At 39.4% G+C, this 16,543-nt stretch overlaps 1 pseudogene; it reads right to left on the bottom strand.

Annotated features, from left to right (window-relative positions):
- Positions 1-3,761: 3,761 nt before the first annotated feature.
- LOC143664606 (non-histone chromosomal protein HMG-14 pseudogene) lies at positions 3,762-4,065 on the bottom strand (annotated as a pseudogene).
- Between the last annotated feature and the right edge of the window lie 12,478 nt (positions 4,066-16,543).

The raw sequence follows: 16,543 nt of genomic DNA, 5'->3' as shown, positions 1-16,543 counted from the left end.
CCCCCAAACATATTTGTCTGTGCACAAAATACATTCATTCTATCCCAATATTACAAAAGCCTTAACCCATTTCAGTAGCAATACAAATGCAACACAAAGGTAGAAATAGTACAAAATCTCATCAAAGTCAGTTACAGGCTTGTTCTGAACTAAGGCAAAAAATTCTCTAGCTGTTGACCTGTGAAACTTAGAACAGATGGTCTGCTAGCAACATGCAAAGGAGGGATAGTCATAGGATATATGTTTCCATTGCCATAGAGAGAAATCAAAAGAAAACCAGGGATCACTGGACCCAAATGTATCCCAAAACCTGCAGGGCAAACTCCATTATATTTCAAAGTCTGAGAGTCATTTATCCTCAGGGCTTCAGAGAGCAGTAGTGCTGCTCTCCCCAAACACTAGGACGAGGGTTGCAACATTGGAGCACATTGTGGGGATCACCTTTCTTTCAATTCCACTGTCTCCAAGCATCAGGGAAGCACCTGGGCTCTCTGCCATCTCTGGGGCACATGCTCGGCCCCACAGAACAGTGGGGCAATTTCAAGGTTCCCCCAAACCCCAGTTTATGTGCTCCACCGTCTCTGAGGTCTGGGATGGCAAAACACTTCCTGAGCAACAAAGTATAAGGCCTGCACTCTGCTTCTGGGGCAATCTTACCCTCTCCACATGTATGGGTGAATCACTTTCCGGGCCTGAGATTTCTTAGCTTCAGACTTTAGCTTCCATGGTTCTGCCTTTAAATAAATTTTTCCTTTAATTTATCCCTTCTCTATCTCATTTAGTCCAGATGGGCAGCAGTTCCATTCATACAGATCTTGTAAGAAATGTGTTGGTTTTTCATGCAGTATACAGGGATCATAGCCATTAGACAATAGGACTTTCTGCAAATTCTTTCTGGGTATTTCCATCTCCAATCTTCGCTTATCCTAAAATAGCTGAGTGGTTCCATGTTTGGGACCCTATCCAGTGGAGTCTCACTTTTTGAAAGCCCGGAATTCTTCAGACCATCAATTTCTGTTTTCTTTGTAACCAAGAGTTCAGTTCTCAACGTATTGTTTTCCTGTTGCCTTTTACTATAAGCTGCAAGAAGCAGCCAGGGTGTTTTTTCCCATTTAACTTGTAAATTTCCTCAGCTAAGTATTCTGGGTCATTGTCTTTAAATTCTAACTTCCATTCAATAGCAATACTGAATTTTATCAACTTCTCTGCTGCTTTAAAACACAGGTTTCAGATACATGGCTCAGTGATAGAATGGTTACCTTCCATGTGGGAGACCCAGGTTCAATTCCCAGACCATGCACCCCCCCCCCAAACAACAGCAACAACAAAAGCCCAGGCCACCTTTCTTCCAGTCTGCAATAACGTATGCATTATTTCTGTCGAAAACCTTATCAGAAGTATCTTTAGAGTCCATATTTCTACCAACAGTCTGCTCAAATCATTCTAGGCCTTGTCTATCAATCTTGTCACAACCCTCCCAGAATCTTCCCATTATCATTTAAAAAGCCATTCCAGCATGTTTGGTATTTACAATCTGTAGAACCCTATTTCTCTGGTACTAAAATCTGTTTTTGCTTGTTAAATGCAGCTGGAATGTAATATACCAGAAATGGAACAGCCTTCAAAAAGGGAATTTATTAAGTTACAAGTTTCCAGTTCTAAGTCCATAAAAATGTCCAAACTCAGGCATACAGAGAAGATACCTTGACTCACGAAAGGCTGATGTTTGTCACATAGTCCTTGTTCTCGGTTCTCTTGCTTCCAGCTTCCAGTGCCTTCCTCTCTAACCATCTATGGGCCTTCACTTAGCTTCTCCAGGACACAACTCTGGGTCCCAGCTTGTTTAATATATCATGGGAAGGAACATGGTGATGTCTGCTGAGCTCATACCTCTAAACACCTGTGTCTTGACAACTCTTCTCTGTTGGCACTCCAAGCATCTCAAAATGTCTGCATCTCTGTCACCTTTGAAGCAACTGTGTTTTCTTCAAGATGTTTCCCATTTTACAGGACTCCAGTAAACTAATCAAGAATGGGTGGAGTCACATGTCCATCTAATCGAAAGGCCATGCCCTTCAATAATTGGTAGATGACTGTTTGGTACCATTGTTATTAGAACTGATATTAAAGAAGGAAGAAAACAGATCACATTTACCAAGTTTGAAACTTGTACTGCTGAGTATCATTAGTCATCAGGACACTAGTCATAGCCACTAGAATGGCTATTATTTTTTAAAAATGGAAAATACAAGTGTTAGCAAGGTCGTAGAGAATTAGGAAAGCTTGCATATTGTTACCAGAATGTAAAATGGTGCAGCCACTGTGGAAGTTTGTTGGCTCCTCAGAATGTTGAACATAGAATTGCTATATGACCCGGTAATTTCGCTATTAGGTATACAGCCAAAAGAATTGGAAACTGGGACTGGAACCAATATTTGTACACCTGTGTTCATAGCAACATTATTTGCAATAGTCAAAAGGTGACAGCAACTCAAGTATCCATCAACAGATGAATGGATAAACAAAATTTGGTATATCATTCCAAAATGTCGAATATTATGCAGCATAAAAAGGAATGAAGTTTTTATATATGCTACAATATGGATAAACCTTGAAGATATTAGTTGAGTGACACTCAATTGTTATTTTCCATTTTAAAAATGACAGACATTTTAGTGAGTGTGAAGTGGTATGCCATAGTTTTATTTGAATTTCCTTAATGGCTAGTGATACTGAGCATCTTTTCACGTGCTTACTGGCAATTTGTATATCTTCTTTGGAGAAATGTCTATTCAAATCTTCTGCCCATTTAAAATTGGGTCATTTGTCTTTCTGTTGTTCATCTGGAGGAGTTCTTTACATACTCTGGATATTAAACTCTTGTCAGATATATAATTCACAATTATTTTCTCTCATTCCATAGATTCTTATCACTTCCTTTTTTTCTTTCATATTAAGATTTTATTGATTGTTCTGAAGATCAGCACATAGATATTATGTACAGTTTGTACAGAATTCTTAATGTATGCACTAAAAATCTAAAAAGCCACATAGTTGTAATTATTTTCTAATGTTATTCCTGTGACTTTCCAACTTCAAAGTTGGAGGCAAATTTTCCCTACAAGGATATCAAGTAACACTATCTTCAAATGTTGATGAGCTGTTGCATTGTAGGTTCCACTAACTCACAATTTGGTATGATTCACACCATACACTCACATTTCCAATCTTTCACAGCATGTAAAAAGTTATTAGGAAAACTGGATGTCAACAACTCAGGATGTTACAGAGTACACACAATTCTGACAGGGAGAGCCAAGATTAGGGAGCAGTTTAAGAAAGAATTCTACTAAAAACATGGCAACAGAAGTAACTTAAAGTGTTCAACATGCATTAAATGCATGCCTGTGATTCCAAATCATTATTTAGTGTGCATTGTATTACAGGGCATAAAAATGGCCACCCCCCACGCTATGGAACATTAAGGTGACATCCAAGACAGTTAAAGCCTCCTATAAGCCAATAACCCACTATTTTCTGGTTGTATCAAAAAATAAACAACCAGCAAGTGATTTCCCCTCTTAAAAAAAAGCATTTACACTTAAAAAATGGAATGGGGTTGGATTTCAATCTCCTTCTTAAAAATGTTTCTTCCAGAGTTACTAAAAAAACTTACATTTACAAAATAGTTGATAACAATATTCCTCTGGATTATATGAGATGGGAGAAACAGAGACAATGAATAAGACATGTATATGATATTAATCAGACTTGGCTTGTATCTCTCCTTCTTCACCAGAGGCTGGACTCTCCTCATTTTTAGTTTTTCCATTTTCTGCAGGTAAATCTTTAGTTTCTTGGTTGGCCACTTCAGCTTGTTTTCCCTTTGCTCCCCTTTTCCCTTTGGGTTGCAATTTTTTTGTCTGAAGATTTATCTTTTCCCACTGCCCTTTTTGGATTTATTTCCACTTTCACAAGACCAGGTTTAGCTGACAGTCACACTGACCTCAGCTTGGGCTCCTCCTTCCCCATGCCTTGGACGGAGCTGAACTTCCTCTTGGGCATCTTCGTGGCAAAGCCAGTGCTTGCCGGGTGCTGTAAGCCAGGGTTGGGGGTGGATACCGAGGGCCTTCCCACCACTGGAGTTGTTGGGACCCTGGTCAGGGGCATTCTCTTTACACTTTCTTTTTTTTTTTTTTTTTTTTTTTTTTTTTTAAAGAGAGAGGGAGGAAGGGAAGGAAAGACAGAGAAGGAAGGAAGGATGGAAGGAAGGAAGGGAGGAAGAAAGGGAAACATTTTTAAACATTTTCTTGTTTTATTATTATATTTTGTTTGTTTGTTTGTTTTTTACATGGGCTGGGGCCGGGAATCGAACCGGGGTCCTCCGGCACGGCAGGCAAGCACTCTTGCCCGCTGAGCCACCGCGGCCCGCCCATCTTTACACTTTCTTGATGATGCCCTTTGATGTATAAACATTTTCTATTTTGATTGTCTTATTTCTCCATTTTTAATTGCCCATTGTTTTGGTTTGATAAAGCTGCCAGAATGCAAAAATAGCAGAAACAGAACAGCTTTTATAAAGGGAATTTATTACATTACAGCTTTACAGTTCTGAGGCCATTGAAATGTCCACATTAAGGCACCAACAAGAGGTTACCTTCAGGCAGGAAAGACTGATGCTGTCCAGAAAACCTCTGTCAGCCGGGCATCACATCTCCATCTAATCAAAAGGCATGCCACATCTCCAGGGAAGTAATCTAATCCAAAATTCACACCCACAACAGGGAGCGTCACTTCTCCATGGAGATAATCTAATCAAAATGTTTCTGCCCTACAATATTGAATCAGGATTAAAAGACATGACTTTTCTGGGGTGCACGACACTTCCAAATTAGTACACCCATGCTTTGGGATGTACTAAGAATCTGTTGCCAAGTAAGAGGTCATAAAAATTCCCCCAGATTTTTCCTAACAACTTTCTGGTTTTTGTTCTTCTAATTAGGTTATTGATACATTTTGAGTTATTTTTTGTATATGGTGTGAGGTAGGGGTCCAATTTTACATTTTGCATGTGAAAATCCTGTTTTTTTTAGCACCATTTGTTGAAGAGACTTTTCCTATTGAGTGGACTTGGTACCTGTGATGGTTTTAATCTATTATGTAACCCCTGAAAGACTATATATTTTTAATCCATCCTTCTGGGGGCAGAACTTTCGTTGGGTGGGACCTTTTGATTAGGTTTTTTCCATGGAAATGTGACCCAGTCCATTCAGGGTGGGTCTTAATCCACTTACTGAGTCCTGTATGACAGAATAAATGACAGATGAAACTCAGAGAGCTCAAAGAAGCTAAGAGATGAAATGCAGAGAAAATCTCTGGAGGGGAGAGAAAGTCTTTTAAACAAATTCAGGGAGAAGGACCAGCAGATGTTGTCATGTGCTGTACTACGTTAGAGAGGAACCCGAATGTCAGCAGCCTTTCCTCTGAGAATGTATCTTCCTCTTGATGCCTTAATTTGGACATTTTCATGGCTTTAGAAAAGTAAATTTGTAACCTAATAAATCCCCATTGAAAGAGCCAACCCATTTCTGGTATATTGCATTCTGGAAGCTTTAGCAAATTGAAACAGCATACTTATCAAAATTAATTGGCTATAGATATGTGGGTTTATTTCTGAACCTTCAATTCTATTCTCTTGGTATCTGTGTCTGTCCTTATGCCAGTTCCACACTGTTTTTATTGCTGTAGCTTTGTAGTAAGTCTGGAAATTGGAATGTGTGATTCTTCTAACTTTGATCTCTGTTTTCAAGATTGAGTGGGCTATTTAGGGTCCCTTGTCATTCCATGTGAATTTCACAACTGGCTTTTCCATTTTTGCTAAAAAGCTGCTGAAATTTTGATTGGGATCACATAGAACCTGTATGTCAGTTTGGGTAGTATTATATCTTAATAGTGTTAAGTGTTCTGATTCATGAATATTATGTAGGTCTTCTTTAATTTCTTTCAGCAGTTTTTTTGTAATTGTCAGCATACAAGTCTTTCAAATCCTTGGCTAAATTTATTCTTAGGTATTTCATTTTTTTAGATGCTATTGGAAATTAAGTTGTATTCTTGATTTCCATCTTGGATTGCTCATTGCTGCTATACAGAAACAGAATCGATGTTTGTGCATTGATCTTACACTCTGCAACTTTGTTGAATTTGTTTATTAACTGTAGATGCTCCTGGTTCCTTTTGGTAGATAATGGCATTTAGAAACCAAGACCTGCCTGCTAGGTTTGCTCATTGCTATTGACCTATGGTGGCTCCCAGGAGCTCTCTGGAAAGGGCCAGGAAATATATGTAAACACAAACACACACACAGTTATGCTTACTTCTCCATCTTGCATCTATCTATCCATCATCTATTTATTTAAACCATGCACCCACACCAATATTTCCAACTCCAATCCAGTAACACAGATTTGTTCTAGGTTTTTGTTATCCTATATCTGCAAAACTCTTCTCTGACAATGAGAAACCCAAGTGAATTTACTTTTTTTTAATCCTCCTGTAAGTAACCAATCTCTTTATCAGTGCCACCTACCCCCAGTCACATGAACAACCACCTAATCCCCCTATGGTTCTAACCTGATGTACTGGTTTGCATCTCTTTACTCCCCATATGAGGTCCTCTTCATCCCAGTCAGGCTCCAGTATCCCATGCTGGGGCCCCCCACAGACACTCTCCTCAACCTTCTCAGGCTCCAAACTCCCTGAACCAGGCTGCTGCCACAGCTACTTCCCTGCATGGGTCCCTTTCCCAGCCCACCTGATGAGTCACCCTATCCCAGCCCACCCTCTTACACAGATGCTCATGCTTCAACACCTGGGCCAGGCACCTCTGCCACCACCACCACCCATTAGACATGCCACTCACCTGGCCCAGGCTTGACATTCCCACCCCACCCCCACCCTGTGCAGACACTTACTTAGCTGGCTGTACCTAAGGGCTTTTTGACTGATTAATCAGGAAGGGAAGGAGAGGGAAAGGGAGGTGAGGGGATCAAAAGATCATTTTTAATCACTTTAAAACACTGCACTATGTGGATATAATCCAGTTTGCTTTCCCATCCCCGGCTGTGTTAGGTAGTACAAAAAGTTTGTACTTTTTTCCTTTTCTGAATACCACTCCAAAAACTGAACTATGAGCATAGTTTTCTGTGTATCTCTCTGTGTCTTCCTGATGATTTTATTAAGACAGATTCCTAGAAAGGAAATGGTTCCTGGGTCTGAGGGTATGAACGTTTTTAAAACTCCTAGTCTTGGTAGCACAGCTTCAGCATTCGTCTTACAATCCTTACACCCTGGTATAAATAAGCAAATGTGGCTCTGTCACTGAGGCTGCTTAGGGTTTTCAACAGATGATAGTTGTTTCACCACTTAATGACATCACCTCCATTTTTACACCAAGATTGACATGGGAAATTCTGTATAAGTAACCTGCATCAACAAACCATTGTGCCACCAGGCCTCTTAAAGATGGGCAGATTGCTGCAGTGAGGTTGGCCCAGCCTGTACAGGACAGGCACAGTGATTTATAAGGTCCAAACATGAAGTCTTCAGGAAAGCTGGTGAGTTACTTTATAGGTCACCTGTATTTTTCCTGCCATAGATATTTTGACTCATGGGTTTCCTTTATGTCACTCTGTCCATAATCTAGGTATTATTAAATTAGAATAAAGAGGTTACTGTAGCAGAGGTTGGGTAGCAAATGGAAGGGAGTTTGTGATTCTAAATGGGAAAAGAAAGACATAACAGGTGAGGGGATAAATTAGGACAAATACTGGCAGCCATGTGTTGTGTCAGGAGCTGTGTGTGAGTTCATTCATTCATTCAACAAGCTTCTCCCCAAAAGGTGACTTTTGGGGAAGATTGCAGAGTAGGGAGTTCCGGAGTTAGTCCTCCTGGCAAAACAACTATTAAACAGGCAGGAACTGTCTGAAATAGGTATTTTGAAACTTCAGAAGTCAGAAGAATATTGCATAGCATCCAGGGAAGAGCAAGAGAAAGAGGCAGATATATTATGGAAAATAACTTTAAATTACTCTTTCTGCATGGCAGTTACTGGCTTCCATTCCCCACTCTTGCAGCAGGCTTCCATGGAGTCCAGACTCTGGCTAGTGGCTGGTCACAGAAAGGGACATAAAAATCCTCTTCCCCAAGAACAGGGGAGGGCACTGCCAATCATTTATAATGGCTTTTGATTAGTGAATTTGGTTCACTGGATCCCAGCTCTGAGGGTATCTATTGTTTCAACTTTTATACATAGGGTGGAGGTGGTGGAGATTTAAAGAGACAGTGCTTCTTCAGGGCTGTGGGGAACAGTTATCTGAAGGGGTCCAAATGCTGGGCAGGCTGGTAAAGTTCCACTTTGAGCTGCTGTCAGAGGAAATGTTGGAGTCCTTCCTGAGCCTTTTTCCAGGGCACTTTGGAGCTGATATGTGCCCACTTCGTGGGTCTCTTATCCTGTTTTGGCTGTGAAAGACTGACTTGCAAAGTCCTCTCTGGGGTGACCCTCTACCTAGAATTTGCCCTATAATTCTAATAATTCAGCAAAAACTATAGAGGCAAGATAGTCTGGGATAAAAACCTGCCAGTGTCAAATACCTGGGAGAAGGAGGTCTCTTTCTTTGGAAAGAGAGGGGTCAACCAAACTCCTGTAAACAAGAACTCCAAGATAGCTTAACAGAGGCCCAGAAAGATGGGGAAAACCCTGCACAGTGCATTCACTTTGGGCAGACCTTCTTGATTGAAAGGCTGAAGCTCAAGAAAATCTCGGTCATAGCAGCAGATAGTTACAAAAATCAAGAAGCAGACATCCCAGGAAGCAACCCCCAGAGTTAACATTTTAAAAGTTAAAATGTACAACGTGCAACAAGAGTACAAGACAAAGAAACAGGAATAATGGCCCATCCAGAGGAAGAGGAGACAAAAAACACCAACAAAGTACATGAGAATGTAGACAAACCAATAAAAGCTTTTAAAGAAAATCCTCTTAAAAATGCTCAAGAAGATGAAGGAAAATACAGAGAAAGAATGAAAGATATCAGTAAAACAATGAATGAACAATATGACAATCTAAGTAAAAAGATAGAAATCTCAAAAAGAGGATCAAACAGAACTACTGGAGTTGAAAACTATGATAACTGAAATGAAAAATGCCCAGGAGGGTTTCAAGAGCAGACTGGAGGTGGCAGAAGAAAGAATTAGTGAACTTGAAGATAAGAGACTTGAAATGAGACAGGCTGAGGGTCAGAAAGAAAAGAGAAATATTAAAAGTGGAAAAAGCCTAAGATAACTATGGGTAACCATCAAGTGCACCAATATATGCATGATGGGAGGTGCAGAAGTAGAAAAAAGGGAGAAAGGGGCAGAAGGAATAGTCAAAGAAATGATAACAGAAAATGTCCCAAACTTAGCAAAAGACATGATTATGCACATGTAAGAAGTCCAGAGAACACCAAAGAGGATAAACATGAAGATAAATATACACTGTCATATATTGACTATACTATTGAATGCAAAGGACAAGGAGAGAGTTCTGAAAGCTGCAAGTTTCCTTATGCTACATAGAAGGGAGTCCCAATTAGATTGGTGCTGATTTCTCATCAGAAACCACAGAGACAAGAAGGCAATGGGATGGAATAAGGTGTTGAAGGAAAACAATTTCCAGCCAAGAATTTTACATCCAGTGAGACTCCCTTTCAAATATGAGGGTGAGATCAAGACATTTTCAGATAAAAGCTGAGGGGCAAGTCCACCCCTAAAACAATGCTAAAGGGAGTTCTTCAGACTGAAAGGAGAAGACACTAGACAGTGGTTCAAAGCTGCCTAAAGAAATAAAGACCTATGGCAAAAGTAGCCACTTGGGTAATTTTAAATGCCAGTATTATTGTATTGTATTACTTAGTATGTAACTCCACTTCGTACTTCTTTCAGTTGCTAAAATGAAAATTCATAAAAAGTAATGATAAATCTAGGTTTTTGGATATGTAATGTACAAAGATATAAGTGGTAACAAGTACAAAAATTGGTGGGGGGACAGAGGTATATAGAAAAATTATATGTGCATGCTAATGAAGTTAAGTGTGGTATCAAACTAAATAAGATTGTTGTATATTTAGGATGTTAAATTTTAACCCCATGGTAACCACAGGGAAGAGAAGTGAAAAATATGTCCAGATAGAAGTGTGAAGGCATTCACTATGGTACAACATAAAAAATGGAGTTATAAAAGTGGGCTTTAACACAAGTGAGGGACAAAAAAGTGCATGAGGCCTACAGAGGCTGAATAACAAAATGGCAGAAGAAAGTCCTGTATTATCAGTAGTGACTTTAAATGTAAATGGATTAAACTCTCCAGTCAAAAGACAGGGATTGACAGAATGGAAATATTGAAGACATATAATCTATTCAATAATGATGGTTCAGGTAAAATAAGCTTGAGTAATTTGTGATGTGTTGCTTGAGAATTGGGTGAAAATATGAGTGATGAAAAATTTCAGGCTATAATAGACAAATTTGATAAATGTGGTGATCAGGAAATAATCAAGAGGAGTTCATTGTCATTATGACTGATGACATTTAAAGAATTACAAGAACAATCATTAAGAATGTTGCAATTACCATCTTATTTTTTGTAAAAAAAAGAAGTTGACTTAGTTCTTTTTCCATAAGAACCAAAGATAAGCATCTTACATATTTGCATTTTACTACTGTTAAGTTTCCTTGTATAAGCAGTTGTTAGTACCGAAATAGTTCTGTTTTCTATTTGTAATTATAATTGTTATATAAAGTTTAAAAAATTGAATCATGTGATACAGTCAGTCTTCAAAGTTTAAAATTTAACATTAATTACACATTTGTTTTGATATACACATTTTTCAGATTTTCATTAATTAAATGTTTATTTTATTAGTTAAAAAAACACAACAAAACCAAAAAACATTTACCATGCCTACTGTATCCCAGGCACTGTCCTAGGTGCTGGGAACTAAAGGGAAAAGAGACATTGTCCTTTTCTCAAGGAGCTCACAGTCTCAAAGATGAGATGTCACACCAACAGCATAATATTTGTTGGTGCTTCTAATCCAGATTGGGGCAAGGTGCTATGAAGGCTTTGAAGAGGATGCTTGAAGTAGAAAAATCTGCTAGGTGGCTGAGGTGGGGAAAGTTTTTCCACGCAGAGGGAATGGTGGAGCAGAGACAGATGATTCTGTCAGTTTATCAAAAAGGATTTAGTATGTATTTTTTAGATGTAAAGACAGCTGGTGGTGAATTTCACGGAACTGCCTGTGGGTAAAATTCTCACCCCAGATTTTAGCTGGGAAGACTATGAGAGGACTATCTTAGTCCTCCTCATAATATTATTAAATGATTTTCATCTGTTTCCAGGATAAATTCCAATTGTCTTACCTAAGCATATAAGGCTATATCTGTTAGCATTTGCTGTGTAACAAATTACCACAAAATATTAGTGGTGTGGCAAACAGCAATAAGCACTTATTGTATTTGCTCATGCACTTGCAGGTTGCTTAGGGCATTGTTGATCTTGGCTGGGCCTACTGTGCTTGGCACTAGGCTGTGTGTTGAGTTTTGGATCTGTCCCATATGACTTATCCTCCTAGGATTGGTGACTGCTCATGACAAAAGGCAGGAAGACAAGACGTCAATCTTAACCTTGGAGAGAAATTTTTAGCCTTTGCTCTCTTCATGTCTGCTAGCATCTTTAGGCCAAAGCAAGTCACTTAAAGCCAAGGAACAGGAAAGTACACTCAGTGGGCTGTAACAAAATGATGGATGCCAGGTAAAGCTTCTCTAACAACGTGGGACATGACTGCCATGGATAAGGCTGGCCCTGGCACCATGGGATCGACATTGCCTTCCAGACTAAAAGTGGGAAAAGAAATAGAGCAAAATAAGGTATCAGTGGCTAAGAGAGTTCAAATAGGGTTGAGAGGGTATTCTGGAGGCTACTCTTATGCTGGATTCAGCTAGATATTGCTAATTACAGGTTTGCCAACCCCCAACCAAAACATTCCTGTCAACCCTAAAAACTCCTAGGGCTCTGTCTGAGGTACTACAAAATTTCTCACACTAAGATTACTTTCTAGAAACCTATAACCTCCAGATGGGTTCCTAAGCAAGATAAATCCTGAATCCCAGAGGTGCCAGCCTCTCCAAGAACATCAAATAGTTCTATCCCCCCATCCCATATTATTGACCTCTTTCCATCATGAAAAAGTTAGAATGGGCAGAGCCCAAATACCCCTAGAGATTGGGGGAAGGATCAAAGGAAGAGGAGAAGTTATAATAGAGAAGATAAGATTTAACAAATGAGTATGACTGCTGAATATTATATAGAATTTCTTCGAGTCTCCAGTGTCTTGGAGCAGCTAGAAGGAAAACCTATAATTATGTAACTGTAACCCATACCAGACTCTGAAATCTGTTCTATAACTACTTGTTACAATGTACTCTGAAATTCATTGCTTTTTTTGTATAATTATATTTTCACAATAGACAACATTAAGAAAACAGAAACAGAACCATTGTGGATACATGAAGCATCCTTTGTGATCTGGCTTTTGCAGTCTTCACCTGCATCATCTCTTTCTTCTGCTCCGTTGGCACTTCTGCTCTAGCTGCTTCACACCACTTGTGTTCCCGGGTCATGCTGCACTCTTTCACCTTCTGTATCTCTTCCTACGCTATTTTGCAGGCCTTAAATGCCCTGTCTTATCTGCAGCGTCATCACACCCTTCCTAACTAAGCGATACCTGGCTCCAAGGTTTATTTGTCTTTAGATTGTTCATCTTCACACCTCTGGGTGGTGTGGCTTTCTCTGATGGGCATGCTCTCACTCTCACTCTCACTCTTGCTGTTGCCCTCAGCATATATTGGCTTGATGATTTTTAAAATTATTTATTTTTTATTGATATATATCATATATTCACATACCGTGAGTTATCCAAAGTATACAATCAATGGTTCACAATATCACCATAAAATTGTGCATTCATCATCATAATCAACTTTTTTTTTCTTTTTTGTGAAAAATAACATACATGCAAACAAGCAATATATTTCAAAGCACGGCCACAGTTAGCTCTAAAACAGATTTCAGAGTTTCATATAAGTTGCAATTCTACAATGTTAGGCTTTTGCTTCTAGCTGCTCTAAGTTACTGGACACTAAAAAAAATAGCAATATAATGATTCAGCAATCATGCTCATTTGTTAAACCCTACCCTCTCTGTATAACTCCACCATCACCTTTGATCTTTCTTCCACTCTTTAGAGGTATTTGAGCTATGCCCATTCTAACTTTTTCATGTTGGAAGGGGCTGTTGATAATATGGGTTAGAGAGATGGAACTAGTTGATGGTCTGGAGAGGCTGGGCCCTCTGCATTTCAGGACTTATTGGGTCCAGGGACCCATCTGGAGACCGTAGGTTTCTTTAAAGTTTCCCTAATGCATGGAACCTTTGTAGAATCTTATATAACACCCTACATGTTCTTTAGGATAGGCAGGAATGGCTTTGGTTGGGGTTTAGTAAGTTATGATAGGTGGCAATGTCTGAATGAAGCTTGCATAAGAGTGACCTCCAGAGTGACCTCTTGACTGTATTTGAACTCTCTCAGCCACTGATACCTTATTGGTTAAACTACTTTCCCACCTTTTGGTCAGGATGGCATTGTTGATCCCAGTGCCAGGGCCAGGCTCATCCCTGGGAGTTATTTCCCATGCTACCAGAAAGACTTTCACCCCTGGATGTCTTGTCCCACATAGAGGGTAGGGCAATGATTTCACCTGCAGAATTGGGCTGAGAGAGAGAGAGAGAGAGAGAGAGAAGCCACATCTGAGCAACAGAAGAGGTCCTCTGGAAGTAACTCTTAGGCATACCTAAAGGTAGGCTAAGTTTCTCTCCTACATACATAAGCTTCTCAAGAGTAAGCCTCAATATCAAGGGCTTGGGCTATTGATTTGGGTGTCCCTAATGTTTGACACAGTATCAGGGGTTCCCTGGTAGTAAAGTTTAATAGTTTCATATTTTTCTCCCATCTCTCAAGGGGCTTTGCCAGTACTTTAAAGCTATCTGCTTAATATAATCTGGGATTTGTCTAGGCATTACATTAAGCTATGCAGGATTAAAGGTCTTCATTCTTATTCTGGGCCCCCTGTGTTTGGATTGCTTAAATGATCTATCCAGACAGGTTGAGTTCGATGATGTGCTAAAGAAAATTTAGTCTCTGGACAAAATAAACCTTTCTTCCTTTGGTCTCAAAGGAGATTCTAAAATATAGACAATGTCTTCTTTACCCTTGTATTCTGAATTACCTAAATTCTGACCGGATTGACTTCATTCTTATTTCTAAATACCAGGATATACATATATAAAACAGCCTCTCGAACTCTAGAAATACCAATTACCACTCTGGATTAAATGTGACTGCTATAAGAGCTTACAGTCTAGGCCGCTGTTTTCTTATAAGCATTTTCTAAATGAGACCATACAATATTTGCTCTTTTGTTTCTGGCTTATTTTGCCTCACCAAATGTCCCACATGTTCATTCACAATGTTCCATGCCTTACAACTTCGTTCCTTTGTGTAGCAGCACAATATTCAATCATGCGTATACACTATTGTTTGCCAGTCTACTTCAGTCCAGTGCATCCTTCAGCCACCTCCATTCATTGGGCATCATATATAATGTCCAAAGTCAACAGTCCATCAACACTGTCAATATTAGATAATTTCATTGTTTCCAAGGGAATGATAACCAATAAACACATCCTCGCCAAATAGGAAATCTAAACCTCCTCTTAACTCTTGTCGCCCCTCCATTATGTACCCCTGGTGTTGCTGTGATATTGTTGATGTTTTCCTGTTAAACATAGCCCACAGCATGCAATAGCTGTTTCCCCCTTTTACCCCAAACTTATGCACTCTTTGTACAAGATTCATATCTTGGCAGTAGTTCATTCAAGAACTATGATGCTGCTGTGAGCATTGGTGTGCAAACATTTGTTTGTGTCACTGCTTTCAGCTCTTCTGGGAATATACTGAGTTATTTAGTTTCCTAAGGAACGGCCAAACTGTCTTTGATAGTGGATGTACCATTATATATTCCCAACAGCTGTGCATAAATGTCCCAATTTCTCCACATCCTCTCCAACATTAGCAGTTTCCTGTTTGTTAACAGTAGCATTCTTATAGGTGTGTGGTTGTACCTCACTGTAGTTTTGATCTGCATTTCCCTTATAGCTAATAAGAATGAGCATCATCTCTTCATGCGCTTTTGAGCCATCTGTATTTGCTCTTCAGAAAAAAGGTCTATTCATATCTTTAGCTCATTTTATAATTGAGTTGTTTGCTCATTTTTTTTCCATGGGCAAGCTCTGGGTATCGAACCCAGGTCTCCGGCATGGCAGGTGAGAATTCTGCCACTGAGCCACCATTGCCTGTCCTGCTTGTTCTTTTGTTGTTGAGTTGTATGATTTCTTTATGCATACAGGTTATCAAACCTTTATCCAATGTATGATTTCCAACTATTTTCTCCCATTGAGTTGGCTGCCTCTTCACCTTTTTTGAAAAAGTCTTTTGAGCCACAAAAATATTTGATTTTTGGGGGGAGGTGCAAATTTGACTTTCATATCTTATATATCAAAACTCATGGCTTTCCACTTACATTTAGCCAAGGGAGAAGTTTCTTCAGCAGAGCATTCCACAAAGGAATGCTGTAAGATTGAGGCTACATCTTGGTAAAAAACGAATACACTAACGAGTAACAAATTTTCTCAGCTCTACCAGGAATGTTTTAAATAGTAGGAACTATACTTACTACAGGTGGAAGCACTGAATACGATTGAAACTTTCACAGGTGGAAGATCACATCATAAGTCTGGTCAAAACCTCACTGTTACGGAGGTTCTCCCCTCATACTTCTCCTTGTGTAAACTGTAGGAGGTGAAGGGGAATATTCCTGTTCTAGCAAAAGGCAGGGGAAGCAACGAGGTGACGGTCCCAGGGCTGGAAAGGATTATGCAACACAACACATTCTCTCTGAAACACTTCATAATGATTATGGTAAATCAAGGCAACAACACAACTTTTAGTGCTCCAGTAGCCAAATGGCATCTTACTAGCTTGTGCAACAAAATTCATCTCAATTGCTTCCATAGTTTTGTGATTTTACCATAACTGATTGTAGAAGTTTAAGCAATTATTAGATATGAAGAAAACAACTTTAATGTAACAATTTGGAATAGAAAATTCTCATAATACTATGGCAATATGTGGTAGTTAGGTTCAGGTGCCAACTTGGCCAGGTGAAGGTGCCTAATTCTATTGCTGGGGACATGAGCCAATGGTACGTGAACCTCATCTGTTGCTGCTTACATCTGCAGTCGGCTAGGAGGCATGCCAGCTGCAATAAATGATGTTTGATTTAATTGGCTGGTGCTTAAATGAGAGACAACGTAGCACAGCCCAAGCAG

The sequence above is a fragment of the Tamandua tetradactyla genome, chromosome 20 (assembly GCF_023851605.1).
Source record: "Tamandua tetradactyla isolate mTamTet1 chromosome 20, mTamTet1.pri, whole genome shotgun sequence".
NCBI classification, from domain to species: domain Eukaryota; kingdom Metazoa; phylum Chordata; class Mammalia; order Pilosa; family Myrmecophagidae; genus Tamandua; species Tamandua tetradactyla.
This window is presented reverse-complemented; position numbering and strand designations above follow the sequence as displayed.